Below are 14,421 nucleotides of genomic sequence, written 5' to 3'. Positions count from 1 at the left end.
TTCCTTTTTAAGAACTTCTCATAAACAAAACTTAAATCCAAGTTACATACAAGCATCTTGTAACAAATAATATTCTCTATGTACAGATTTTTTTTTTACTGTCAACCCTTCCTGTTAGGTATTTTTAAGATTTATTTATTTTATGTATATGACTACACTGTCTCTGTCTTCAGACACACCAGAAGACGGCATCAGATCCGGTTGCAAATGGTTGTGAGCCACCACATGGTTGATAGGAATTGAACTCAGGACCCCAGGAAGATGAGTGCTCTTAACTGCTGAGCGATCTCTGCAGCCCTTTTAAACCACACCCAATGAGTTTACAAATCCTAAGGTTCCGAAAGTCTTACAGATGCTTAGATAAAGATTATTCTTCAGTCAAAGTTTTAGATGTCATTGGGGACAATATTCTGAGCTAAAACCAAGGAAAGGACCATTAGATAAGCAGCCCTAATTCCTACTGGGAATCATTTACTTTTAACTGATTATAAGCACCTTGTGTCTTCTCCTGGGCTGTTCTGTTTTCCTTCCCCCTTTTCCTAGCACAGAGTCAGGTGAGCCACTGTAGGAGGCAAGGAAGTCCTTGTGCTCACAGACAGGAGCCTAGGGGGATCCTGGAAGGTTAGTCAGAGGGGAATTCCGTCAGAGGTAGAGATGCATGACTTATTGCCTACCCCGAAGGCTGGGAGGTGACTTGGTTAATAGCCTGGTGACCTTTGTGCTGTCTGTATGGCCACACAGAGTCCCCAGGTCCAGACGTCCACACCAGGTCCTCCCTCAAGACCCTTGTCATGAGTTTGCCAAGCTATAGAGCCTGTCTTCATAAAGGCGTCGCATGCAGTCAACCTATAGACTGCATCTCCATGGAGGTGTCACATGACCTTTACAGTCTCCACACCATCCCCATCTGATCTTTGCTTATTTTGTGATGTATTGAGCACAGGGGATTGACTTAATTGTGTTCTCCCAAGTGTGCTGTGCTTACATATGTCTAAAATAAACTGCTCAGGCACTCAGCGTCAGACCCCCACAGTTCCAACAACACTTGGCTACTTAGCAGTGCTGACCCGACCGTTCGGCTTCCCTCAGCAGCGCTGGCTGGTGATGGTTACAGAGGTGTCTCATAGCCTGCCTCACCAGGACACAGACTTTGGAGGGAGATTTTAAACAAACATGGATGGATCTGGAGCAGGCGGGACAAATTCTAACTCCAGAGCCAGCTTTTTTCAGTAGAGTACAACAGCACAAGGCAATTTTACAGCAGTTTTCACCTTGCCTCCTTGTAAGACAATGCTCTACATATCCATTTACCAGTGTGTGTGTGTCTGTGTGTGTGTGAGAGAGAGAGAGAGATTGACAATGATCTACTTATCCATTACCCGTGTGTGTCTGTGTGTGTGAATGTGTACGTGAGTGTGTGCGCATGTGTGATGTATGTGTGCACGTGAGTGTGTGTTCGTGTGTATGTGACTGTGTGTGTGTGTGTGTGTGTGTGTGAGAGAGAGAGATTGACAATGATCTACATATCCATTACCCGTGTGTGTCTGTGTGTGTGAATGTGTACGTGAGTGTGTGCGCATGTGTGATGTATGTGTGCACGTGAGTGTGTGTTCGTGTGTATGTGACTGTGTGTGTGTGTGTGTGTGTGTGTGAGAGAGAGAGAGATTGACAATGATCTACATATCCATTACCCGTGTGTGTCTGTGTGTGTGAATGTGTACGTGAGTGTGTGCGCATGTGTGATGTATGTGTGCACGTGAGTGTGTGTTCGTGTGTATGTGACTGTGTGTGTGTGTGTGTGTGTGTGAGGGGGGGGGGATGGGAGAGATGATTTGAAATGCTTTTCCCTGTTTTTAACTCTTTCTTCTCTGTTAAAGATACAAGGAGAACTTTCCAGGTTTGGAGATGTAGAAACACAGCAAGCCAAAAGCATAAGGCAGAGGAACTCCACAGTAGGCCGAAAGCATAAGGCTCTGTGCTCTCGGTTAGGAATAGGTACAAGCTTAGAAGGCCCAACAGAAGTGGTGGTGGGTATTCCAGCTCCGAGAAGGGAAGCAAGAATTTCCCATGAGGAAATTCTAAGTGAACTGTGTGACGTAGGGGAGGGACTCAGTCCATGCTAGTTCCATCTCCTGATGTTACCTAACTCTTTTTAGATAGCAGTAATTGAACCAGACGATGGTGATTTTTGGTTTTTTGTTTTTGTTTTAAGAGTTATTTATTTATTATATGCAAGTACCCTGTGGCTGTCATCAGACACACCAGAAGAGGGCATCAGATGTCATTACAGATGGTTGTGAGCCACCATGTGGTTGCTGGGATTTGAACTCAGGACCTCTGGAAGAGCAGTCGGTGCTGTAACTGCTGAGCCATCCCTCCAGCCCGACTATGGTGGTTTATATCTTTAATCCCAGCACTGGGGAGTGAGAGGCAGGAGGATCTCTATCAGTTCGAGGCCAACCTCATCTACAGCCAGGGCGACACACACACACACACACACCACTGTCTCTTGTCTAAAAGAGGAAAGGGGAGGAAGTAAGAGGAAGGAAAATGAGGAAGAGGAAGGAGGAGGAAGAGCAAGGTAAAAACAGAGGTTAATATCCAGCCACTTTGAGTGGCACCCCAATCTCTACTGGAAAGCTGGAAAGTAAGGACGCACCCCAACCTCTGCAGTTCCAGGGTTAGGAAACCCCAGGGCCAGCAGAAGTTTCTCAGAGTTTTCCACTGATTAAGTGGTAGGCCAGTGGAGAATTCAGGGAAAAGCATTTCAGATTGTCGTTCCCATTTACACACACACACACACACACACACACACAAACACACACAAGGAGGTTATGAATATGTAGATCTCTAGGAAGGATCAGTCTTACAGAGAGACTCAGACGTCTTTTAGGTGAACTATGTCGAAAACACTGTTTCATGTTTTTCTACCCTCCTTCAATCCCATGCGCTCTAGGAATTGAACCCATGTCATCAAGCTTGATGGCAGGTGCCTTCACAGACTGAGCTATCTTGATGGCATTTGGGGGGTGGGGAAGAGTCGTGTAGGAATGGAGAGGTCAGAGGGCAATCTGTAGGTTCCCAGGCTCCATGACAAGTGCCTTTACCCACTGGGCCATTCAACTGGCCCTTGCGTTTCTTTTTTAATGTTAATCTTTCATTCGCATTTTAGCATCCGCGCTGCCTAAGCAGGCACCCAAGAGCTGCTTAATAAAAGAGAGATTAGATCCCAGGGAAAGAATGCTAGCCTTTACAAACCCTTGGCTGGAGGTTGTTTGTTAATGTGTCTCAGGTAGATGAGAGGAGAATGGGCGGCAGCTTTTCTAAGGACAGCCTGGCCAAAGCCACTTTCTCTAAGAACAAACTCTGAACCCCTCGGGCGCTCCACCTTGCTTGACTCCGCTCGGGCTGGCTTTCTCTGCTGCCTGCTGGATCTTGTCTGCTAAGATGACAAATTATCCACTTGTGAAGGCCAGCCTTGCTGACAGGCTGAATGGGAAGGTTTTCAGCAAGAGAAACTGCTCTGGGGTGGTGTGCATGGTGACACACATGCTCACAATCCCCATGCTTCAGAAGGAGAAAGAGGAAGGCCAAGAGTTGGCCTAGACCAGAGGAGGAGACTAATATGGACACACACACACACACACACACACACACACACACACACACACACACAAGCACGCGGCTCTAAAACTCCAAATACCCTTTGCTTCCCAGCAGCCGTCTAACACAGACTCAGAGCCATGGAAAAAACAGATTCTTCCCTTGCCCCCACACTCTTAGTATTTCACTTAAAACATATGTGTGTATTACCACATGTGTGCAGGCACCCACCAGACCCAGAAGAGGACAACATTTCCACTAGAGACTGGTGTTACAGGGGTCGTGATGTGATGAGCTTAACATGGGGGCTAAGATCCAAATTCCAGCTCTCTGAAAGACCATCGAGGGCTTTTAAAATCATCCCAAATTCCAGGCCAATCTGGGCTAAGGGTGAGATCCTGTCTCAAACAAGCAGGTATAATTTAAAAGCCAAAGCAGGCAACGGTAAGTTCCTTTAATCCCAGCACTCGGAGAGCCAAATCAGTGTCCTTTATTAGCGGTGACCCAGAGCAGGCTTTTCCCTTGGCGCTAAAGCAGAGGAGCAGACCGTTTAAACGGCGAAAGCCACAATGCCATTATTGTTAGTTGGGTGTTAGGGGAACCTGGTGACATTTGTTTTGGCAATACACTCCATGGATATTTCACTTATGCATTTAGGCCGTGGTCAGGGTCATGGCAAGGCCGAGGCACACCTGACCTGACTGTTCAGGGACTAGGGGATAAAAAACACGGGCACGGGAACAGACGACATAAAATGCAGTTAGGATAAAAGCAGGACAAGATGGTGTTGTTTCGCTCACTTCAGGGGAATCTCTAAGAGTTCAAAATTCGCCGGTTTACATAGCCCCAGGCTATGTAGGGATACATAGTAAGACCTTGTCTCAAACTCAAAAATGAATAATAATAATAATAATAATAATAATAATAATAATAATAATAATAATGGTGAATTAAAACAAACAAGCTGGAGAGATGGTTCAGAGGTTTGGAGCACTGACAGCTCTTCCAGAGGTCCTGAGTTCAAATCCCAGCAACCACAAGGTGGCTCACAATCATCTGTAATGAGATCCTATGCCCTCTCCTGGTGTGTCTGAAGACAGTTACAGTGCACTCACATACATAAAATAAATAAATCTTAAAAAAAAAAAAAAAAAACTCTCATAGGTGAAATAATTGCATTTGCTTGTTTGTCTTTTTGTGATGGGGTAGCCTGGACTCTCTGTAATCCTGGGATTACCCACATGCACCACCATTCCTGGCGAACTGTCTTATTGTGTCTGATGATCTAAATCCAGGTTGGTGATAGAGAAATGTGAATCTAGCCATTTCAAAGTAGAGGCCAAAAGATCAGGAGCTCAAGGTCATAGTCTGCGGGAGAGTGAATCTGGGGTCATTGTGAACTCCAAGGACCTAGCCTCAAAACGAGTAAAAAGCCAAACCTGTGTTTGCTGCACTGCTGTGCAAACCTCCTATCTGAGTTTGTTGCACTGTCCTGTGAATGACTTCACAGCTGATCCATCATTCCCACCCTGGTTCTGCCCTGTCATTCCTAATAATGCTAAAAATCCCGGGGAACTTAAGAAGGCTCTTTGCAGCACTCATGAAAATTGTATCTTTCCCCTGACGGAGCATTAGACTCGTGCTGCCTTCCCCTTCAATGCCCTGTCCTATCCTTATGGATGAGGCTGGCAAACTCTCCGTGAACCAAGACTGCCCGCTCTCCCCTCAGAAGCCCAGTCGGAACAAAGGGGCCTCAAGTTTGTCAGGGCTTCCGATCCCCTACTGCCTACTAGGGCCACAGGTCTCTTCCCAGCCGACCTCATCCGCTTTGATGAAACCTGGATGGATTCCCCCTCCTCCAAAGCCCCAGCCCTTTGCTCTGTATTTTTGGGACAGGATCTAGCTAAGTTACCCTAGATGAGCTCCATCCCAGGTCATTACGTCTCTGCCTCCGCCTAGGATGACTCACCTGCGGCCTCGTCACGTCACTGTTATTCTTGTAACGCAGGGAGCCACGCATTCGAGGCTCCAATTCTCTATGCAGCCCTGCCGTCCTCGTCTCCTAAGGGGCTGGATTACAGTTCTGTGTGTCCAGCTCAGTTATCTGGTGCTAAGGACTGAACTCAGACCCTCGAGCAAGCTAAACGAGCACTCTGCCAACTGAGAATCCCCAGTTCCCGGCATTTGCTTTAATCAACATTGATTCATGAAGCTCCTGACAGTTGACCTTAGGGTTTTTTTTTTTGTTTTGTTTTGTTTTGTTTTGTTTTTTTCTTTTTTCTTTTTTTCGGAGCTGGGGACCGAACCCAGGGCCTTGTGCTTGCTAGGCTAGGCAAGCGCTCTACCACTGAGCTAAATACCCAACCCCGACCTTAGGTTTTATTGTTGTTGTTTTGTTTTGTTTTTTGAGACAGTCTTCCTGGTTGTCCTGGAACTCTCTATGCATGCCAGGGTGACCTCAGACTCACAAGAGATCCTCCTGCCTCTGCCTCTCAATTGCTGGGATTAAAGGCCTACACCAGCATACGTGGCTGCCCTTAGTTTTCTTGACTTAACTTCCTGATTTAGAATTGTATAACCCAGAACTCCAGAAGGCGCCCACACCAAGCCTGAGTGTGTGAGCTACCCTGGGGTCCCAGGGACAGGCCCATATACCTGTTGGGCGTGTGCAGTATAATGTCACATCAGTTTAGCCTTTATTAATCCCATTTTGCATACGAGAAGCATTAAGGAATGTGCCCAAAGTCCTAAGTTTCTGATTAAAGAGGACCCACTTGTTTTCTTCTGCTGACTGGGTGTCCAGAGAAAGCTAGCTTGGAACTCACTGTGTAGCTCAGGATGACTTTGAATTCCTGATCCTTCGGTCTCTGCCTTCCCAGTACTGGATGGTACGGATGTGTATCACCACACCCAGTTTGACCCCGTGCTAGAGAATGAACCCAGGGCTTCCTGCTTGCTAAGCAAGCACAGAACTCACTGAGCTAACCTGCCTGGCCTCTAACTAAGTTTCAAGTCAAGCAATCAACCCTTATACCAAAATTTTAACTTTTTTAAAAAGACTTTTTATTTATACTGTACACCATAGCTGTCCTCAGACACACCAGAAGAGGACATCAGATCCTATTATGGATGGTTGTGAGCCACCATGTGGTTGCTGGGAATTGAACTCAGGACGAGCAGCCAGTGCTCTTAACTGCTGAGCCATCTCTCCAGCCCCCCAAATTTTAACTTAACAGATAAGAATATATATATCTAATTAAATTCCATAGACTGTCTCAGACAGAATTACACTTCCCTAACAAAACCAAAACCAACGTAACATATTAATTTTCTTGGAAAGAGAAGCTGGGAGATTAGGAGCGAGGGACAGAGGCTGTGTGGTTCATCTCAATATAGATTAATGGGAGGAGTATATTCCTAAGTGGGGAAAGAGGAAACTTAAACAATTTTTTAAATGAAAATGTAAGTTGGGGGTTCAGGCACATCTCTCATCCACAATATATATTTAAACTGCTGTAGGCAGCTGTGCATGTATGAGTCTTTTCTAACTGGGACAGAAGTAAGGGGATATCGCCCATGAAAAATTAAACAGTTACAGGGAGCTCATCAGGGATGACCACTCAGATGAAATTTGCAGTCAATTGGAAATCTTTATTCCGGCCAGCTGGGACTACACCCAAGTATTCAGGGACCCAGATATATCCCCAATGTCCAGAGAACAAGGTTTCTGAAGGCAGGCAATCTGACAGAAGCTAAGATATGCAGAAGGAGGTTCCTCACAGTTTAACGAAAGCTAAGCTATCTAGGACAGCCTGACCTTGGGTTCTTAGAATGGGGTTGGGTAGTTTTCTATGGGATTCTCAATCAAGGAGATCAAATTCTAGTTAAACCCGAAATGGCCTCAGTCAGACCATACAAGATGCACTGTCTTGCCCTGTCACCCTAACTCTAACCCTAACCTAGACATTCCTCAACTAGTGATTTCTAATTGTTTTTTAATTTTGCAACAGTAAGGCAAAATCAGAATGGCCCTGTGTTACTTAATCCACCTGCATTGGTATTTCCCTGGGAGGTATATGAAAAAAAATCATATTAGTTCAATTACTGAGCTTCAGATTATATCAGGCATAACCATTTCCCTTGAGTCCCAATTAAATAAGGCTGAATCAACTTTCTGCCAACAGCATTTGTGCTAAAAGAAAGAAAAAAAAACACTATTCCATTATTTTATACACTGTTAGAAAATAGAGATTTGTTTTCAGATTTTTTTTTCCAATTTTCATTTTACTGTATGTGTACGACTGTTTTGACTGCATGTATATTTATGTACCACATCTATCCAGGAGTTCCTGTAAAGGTCATCGGAGGGCATCAGATTCCCTGGAACTAGAGTTATGGAAGGTTGTGAACCACAGCGTAGATGCTGGGAACCCAACCGGACAGAGTCTTCCACAAGAGTAACAAGTGCACTTAATCACCGACGTGTCTCTCAGGCCCCATAATGATTGTATTTTTATTAACCATGTGTATGTGTGCATGTGTGAGTAAATGTGTGCCGTGTCGGTACGGGTGCCTGTGGAGGCCAGAAGAGGTGGCTTTGAATTCCCAGAAGCTGGAGTTCTAGACCACCATGAGACACTGACGTAGAAGCCTGGAGATAAACTAGTCCTCTGCGTGAGCAGTACATATGGCTGAGCCATCTCTCCAGTCCCAAGTAGCTTCTTTCTTAAAGGGTTAAAAAACCTCGAAAATATGTTTGACTCCTTCCTTGGAAAATGGCTCCTGAGTTCCAAAGGGTAAGGAAGGAAGCTATGAAGTCATTTTGGATGAATTTGTTCAGCAGGATGACTTGTTTTCCACGTGAGCTGCCAAGTTCACCAGCCGTGAGTGGATGGGGGGGACCTCAGTCTTATTTTTTAACTTCATGGGCTATTCTTAAACTACAGGCTTGGGGAAATGAAAAATCCCATTAGGAGATCGGATTCTTCAGGTGGATTTAATTTATATACCATTTGACCAAGTCAGTCAGCCCAGGGTTAGGGAATGAGCTTTATTCACTATCCCACTGTGGGGCGCTGGGTAAGACGAGATGCTCTCCTAAGCAGTAACCGCGTTGCCTCCTTAAGAACAGACTCCCCAGGGGTTGGGGATTTAGCTCAGCGGTAGAGCGCTTGCCTAGCGAGCGAGCGCAAGGCCCTGGGTTCGGTCCCCAGCTCCGGAAAAAAAAAAAAGAAAAAAAGAACAGACTCCCCAAAACTCTGTCCAACGTAAGTGTCTAAAATCTAGCATTTACTCTAATGGATTAGTTGCTGAAAACGCCATGGACCTGCTTCTGGAGACTTTCATGCCCTGTCTTCAGATTATGTGCAAGAGCGGAGATGAGCAATCAGGAGCGGGGAAAGCAGAGCTCTCTAGAAACACCTTCTCTCTTTCTAAAACGCAGCGGACAGCTCCACTTTCATTGCCAACTCTGTCTTTCCTCACCCCACACTAATTCCTGATTAGCCTACATGAAAGGACTCACTGTCACACAGAGTGGAAACCTGTCACGTTAAGCGACCCACAGCGTGCTGGTACCCAGTGCTTGCTTGACCGTATTCTCTACTTTGAAGGGAAGTTGGGGCAAGCCCATCTGAGGCCATTTCCTTAGTAAGAACCGGGACTTCCCTGACAGCCCAGTGGCGCGGACGGAAGAGATTCGATGGTTACGGACCTCGCAAAGGACCTCGCATTGTGTGTCTTCCTTTATAGATGTTTGTTCTGGCCGGAGGAGATGGAGCCGATTTACAGGGCCCCTCTCCCAGAGCTTCCCTGTGCCTCAGAGATAGCGCTTTCCCTTTAGCTCCATCGAGCCCTCCACACCCACAACTGAAGGGCTTCCTGGGCTCCTCGTCATATCTCAGCATAGAGGATGAATTTGTTCAGCGGGGGAAGAGCTGGGCTCATTTTCCACGTGAGCTGCCAAGTTCACCAGCCGTGGGGGAGGGGAGGAATGGGGGGACCTCAGTCTTATTTTTTGACTGTATTAATTGTATTGATTTATTGATGGATTAACTCATCCATTTTTAGTTAGTGTCCCACTACATGGCCCTGGCTACCCTGAATCTTGCTAGTAGACTAGGCTTGCTTGGAACTTTCCGAGATCCTCCTGTCTCTACCTCAGAAGTGCTAGGATCAAAGGTCTGTAGCACATGTCCAAGTAATTTTTTTTTTTAACATTTTATTGTCTTTGATTTGTTTCTTTTATGTCTGAGTACTTTGACTGTATATACATATGTACTACACTGAACACCGTTTGCAAACCAAACAAGTGGTCCCTGTAAGTCTAACTTGGTGTGAACCTGTGAGTTTACTGTGGTAGCTTACAGGGACATGCACGGCTCAAACCTGCATCACTGGAGAAAAACACCAGCCTATGGGTGAGAACACAGGAGCTCTGCAGCCACGGAGATCCCTGCATTTCTTGCAATTGACTCCACAGGGGAGTCCCTTTAGATGAGCTTATGTAACCTTGGGGAGGGGCTTTGGGAGGCTTTTTGGTTCCTGAATTTGGGGGAAATCTCACAAATTGCATGGACTTCTCCTTCCTGCAGGGAATGTTTAAATTAGGAGATGGCCACACAGCAATTCAAGTTCAAGTTTTAACTAGAGAGCTAGTTGTAGACCAGCCAATGCTTTTGTTGTTTTTAAAAAACAACAACAACAACAACAAACCCACTTGTACATGAAGGCATAGCCCCTGGACAGGTAACAGGTACTCAGGTTGCTGCCCGGTGAGGAGGTTCAGTCTGCCCAATACAACATCAAAGCAAGGACTGGAGAGATGGCACAGTGGTTAAGAGCTCTGACCGCCCTTCCAGAGGTCTTGAGTTCAATTCCCAGCAACTACATGGGGCTCACAACCATTTGTAATGATATCTGATGCCCTCTTCTACTTAGAGATACTATTTATAGGAAAGAAAGAAAGAAAGAAAGAAAGAAAGAAAGAAAGAAAGAAAGAAAGAAAGAAAGGAAGGAAGGGAGGAAAGGAAAGGAAAGAAAGATAGATTGAAACAGTTTCCTCTTCAGACTTTAATCTTTGGGGTGGGACTTTTGTTGTTGTTCTTGGTTTGTTTGTTTGCTTGTTTTTGCATGGCGTTGGCTGGTCTGCAACTAGCTCTCTAGACCAGGCTGGCCTGGAACTCAGGGAGATCTTCTGGCTGCCGCCTCCCCGGGCAGGGATTAAAAGTATGCACCCCACTGCCCTCAGATTTAGTTTTTCCTCTGCATTGAGCCTAAAGGCTTCTGGAACCCTCTAGTCAGGGTCTTTCTGCACTTCGAATGGGCACTCTATTAGTCCTTACCTCAGAGGTCCAGAGATTACACCAGCTAACCTGCCTAGGCCCTTCAAGGAGCTTTTAACACAGATGAAGATTTTAGCAAGCGTTCATCAGTGCTGCTATCCTGTTCTTACCTCAGGCCTCCGCAGCTTGGAGACCCCAGCACTGCTGGGCCTATCTCCAGAAGGAAACCAAGTCGCTGATTAAGCCCTACTTAGGGAGCAAGAACACAAGAACACCAACCATAATTCATGAAGAGAGGACCCCCGCATGCTCGCTCACTTCCTCCTCATAAAGCTCTGTAAATGATGACCTACCCTGTACTGGTGGGGACGGTGGATCACACAGATCAGTTCAGGGGACACCTCATGTTCTCCGGCTAAAGGCTGGCTTGATCACAAAGGTGTGTGCGTGTCTTATTCTCACTCTCTGTTCCTTTCATATCACCCACATAAACGGGATGAACACTCTCTCTCTCTCTCTCTTAAATAAAACTCATCTTAAAAAACAAAAATTCAAAATTCAAGCTACATATGAACAATAGCAACTCACTAAAATAGTATGTTTTTTGAAAAAACTATTTAACTGTATGTTCATGAGAGGGTTGCATGTGTGCCACACCATGTGTGTGTGGTGGCGGTGACTGTGGCAGTGGCGGTGGTTAGAAGACGACTTTTAGAAGTTGGTTCTTTCTTCCCCCCTCCCCCGCCCCCATGGGTTCCAGGATATCCAACTCAGGTCCTTAGATGTGGTGGTTGGGCTTTTTATCCACATTAATGTGTTAATAGTGAGCACGTGTGTGTGTGTGTGTGTGTGTGTGTGTGTGTCTGTGTGTCTGTGTGTCTGTGTGTGTATGCTTGTGTCTGTGTGTGTATGCTTGTGTCTGTGTGTGTATCTATGTGTGTGTGTATCTATGTGTGTGTGTGTGCCTGTGCGTGTGTGTGTGTGTGTGCTTGTGTCTGTGAGTGTGTCTGTGTGTGTGTCTGTCTGTCTGTGTGTGTTCTTGTCTGTGTGTGTATGCTTGTGTCTGTGTGTGTATCTATGTGTGTGTGTGTGTGCTTGTGTCTGTGTGTGTGTGTGATGGGATCCTTACCGTTTTGAAGCCCAGCCTGTCTTAGAACTTACCACATTATTCGGCCTGATCTGGAATTTGTAAACCTCTCTGTCATCCATATGCCAACCCCTCAATGAACATGCAGTGCTTTCTGGGTATGGTAACACACACCGGTGACCTCAGCCTGTGGATACTCAGGTGCTGCACACCGGTGACCTCCGTTTGTGGATACTCAGGTAGGGAACATTCAGCTTTGGGCCAACCTGAGCTACATACTGTGACCCTATCTCAACATTTATAGTTATTTTTTTCTTACAGGTCTATGTTATTTTATTATTTTATTCTTTTTTAAGACAGAGTTTCTTCCTGTAGCTCTGGGTGTCCTGAAGCTTGCTCTGTAGGCCAGGCTGGCCCAGAACTCAGAGATTCATCTGCTTCTGCCTCCCAAGTGCTGGGAGTAAAGTCACACACCACCACCTGCCTGTTTTATTCTAATGCCATGTTTCTGTGGATATGGGTGGGCGTGTGAGTGCAGGAGCTGGAGGCTCGGGGACTCTCAGGCTGCCCTGGGAACGTTGTGGACAGAACTGCAGGCCTCTGCAACAGCAGCACTTGCTCTTAACCCATTGGTGTTTTGTTTTGCTTTTTAAAGATTATTTAACGTATGTGACTACACTGCACTCACACTGTGTGACAGTGAGGACACTGTTGCTCTCTTCAGACACGACAGAGGGCATCTGATCTCATCATAGATGGTTGCGAGCCACCATGTGGTTGCTGGGAATTGAACTCAGGACCTCCGGAAGAACAATGCTCTTAATCGCTAAGCCATCTCTCCAGCCCAACCACTAGGTTTTGATTTACCAAGTGATAAGGGGGTATCTCGGGGCTTGGGATATAACTCAGCAGAACTTACTTAGCAAGTCTGAAGGAAGGTCTAAAGGACTGAGATAGAAGCCAGCAAATAAACAAAAAGCTAGTCAGCTAGTCATTTATTTATTTAGGCATGGCATTTTTTCATTTGGGATACACACACACACACACACGCACACACACACACACACACACACACACACATACACGATACATTTATTTACTTGGTGTGAGTGGGCATGAGCTATGGCACCGGTGCGGACACCAAAGGACAACAACTCGGACAAGCTCCTTCTCTCCTTCCGCCATGTGGGACCAAAGTCTGGTTCTTAATCTTGGTGGCGAGCACCTTTACCCATTGAGCCATCCATCATATAGGCCTTCTGTGGAGTATTTTCTTTTCTTCTCCTGGAGTCTTGTCATGAGTTTGAGGCCAGTGTGGGCTACACAGTGAGTTCCAGGACAGACTGGATCCTAGAACAAGTCCTTTTGGATCAACGAGATCACAAACCCAACAACACACACACTATGAAGCAGAGCCTGGAGCTGGGGAGAGATATAGTCCAGGGCCTACAGGGCTTGGCTCTTGTACACAGAAGGCCTGGATTCTATCCTGAGCACCCTGATGTGTGGATGTCCTACAACCAAGAACAGGGCGGGCAGAGTTGGGATATCAGGAATTCAGTCATCCTGAGCAACGCAGTGAGTTCAAAGCCGTGCTGGAATACAGGAGAACTTGTCAAAATAAATTTAAAAATATAATAAAAGTAGTTTGTGACTCTATAGCTGCCTTGGTGTCAGGATCCTCTGCTCTAATTTACATTAAAATACTTCCTTACCAATGGTGTAATGTATTTATGTGTAAATTAACTTTAATCTACCCTCTAGGGGAGGTGAGTTCCCATTAGAGTTCTGTTAGGAACTCACACTGCAGGGGAGGTGAGCTGTGGTCTGAAGGGCCCTAATCAGGACCCCAGACTCCCCAGGTGGCTACTCAAGCATTTCAAGAATCTTTATTGAAATTTATACCACAAGGTTTACTAATTAGCAGAAATGGTGTCAGAAAAATATTCTCACTGATGGAATGAACGGTGTCCCAGATCTGCGCTGCCCTAGGGAGGCGTCCACACTTGTCCCTTTTTCCTGTCATTTGCGAGTGGAAGTTTCATGAGAGCAGGGCCGTTTATGGCCTTTATCCACTTTCCTGGAGCAGAGAGGAGAGTGTGGGGGGCTAGCCTGCATTTCAGCCATAGGTGCTTACCTACCATGATTGAGGGCCGGGTATCAGTACCCAGACCGGAGGAAAATAGGAATGGGAGAGTATACACAGACCAGCAAGCCTGACAGACGTGGGTTCAATCCCCGAGACCCACACGGTAGAAAGAAAGAAGCAACTCCTGCAAGGTGTTCTCTGCCTTCCCCCATGGCATGTGCAGGGACGGAGACACACACACACACACACACACACACACACACACACACACACACAAATAAATACATGTTTTAAAAAGCAATTGTACCTGGCATGTAGTAGACACCAAATGGATTTAATGCCACCAGGCGACTGCAGGC

The sequence above is a fragment of the Rattus rattus genome, chromosome 6, assembly GCF_011064425.1.
Source record: "Rattus rattus isolate New Zealand chromosome 6, Rrattus_CSIRO_v1, whole genome shotgun sequence".
Taxonomy (NCBI): Eukaryota; Metazoa; Chordata; class Mammalia; order Rodentia; family Muridae; genus Rattus; species Rattus rattus.
Note: the sequence above shows the minus strand (reverse complement) of the source record.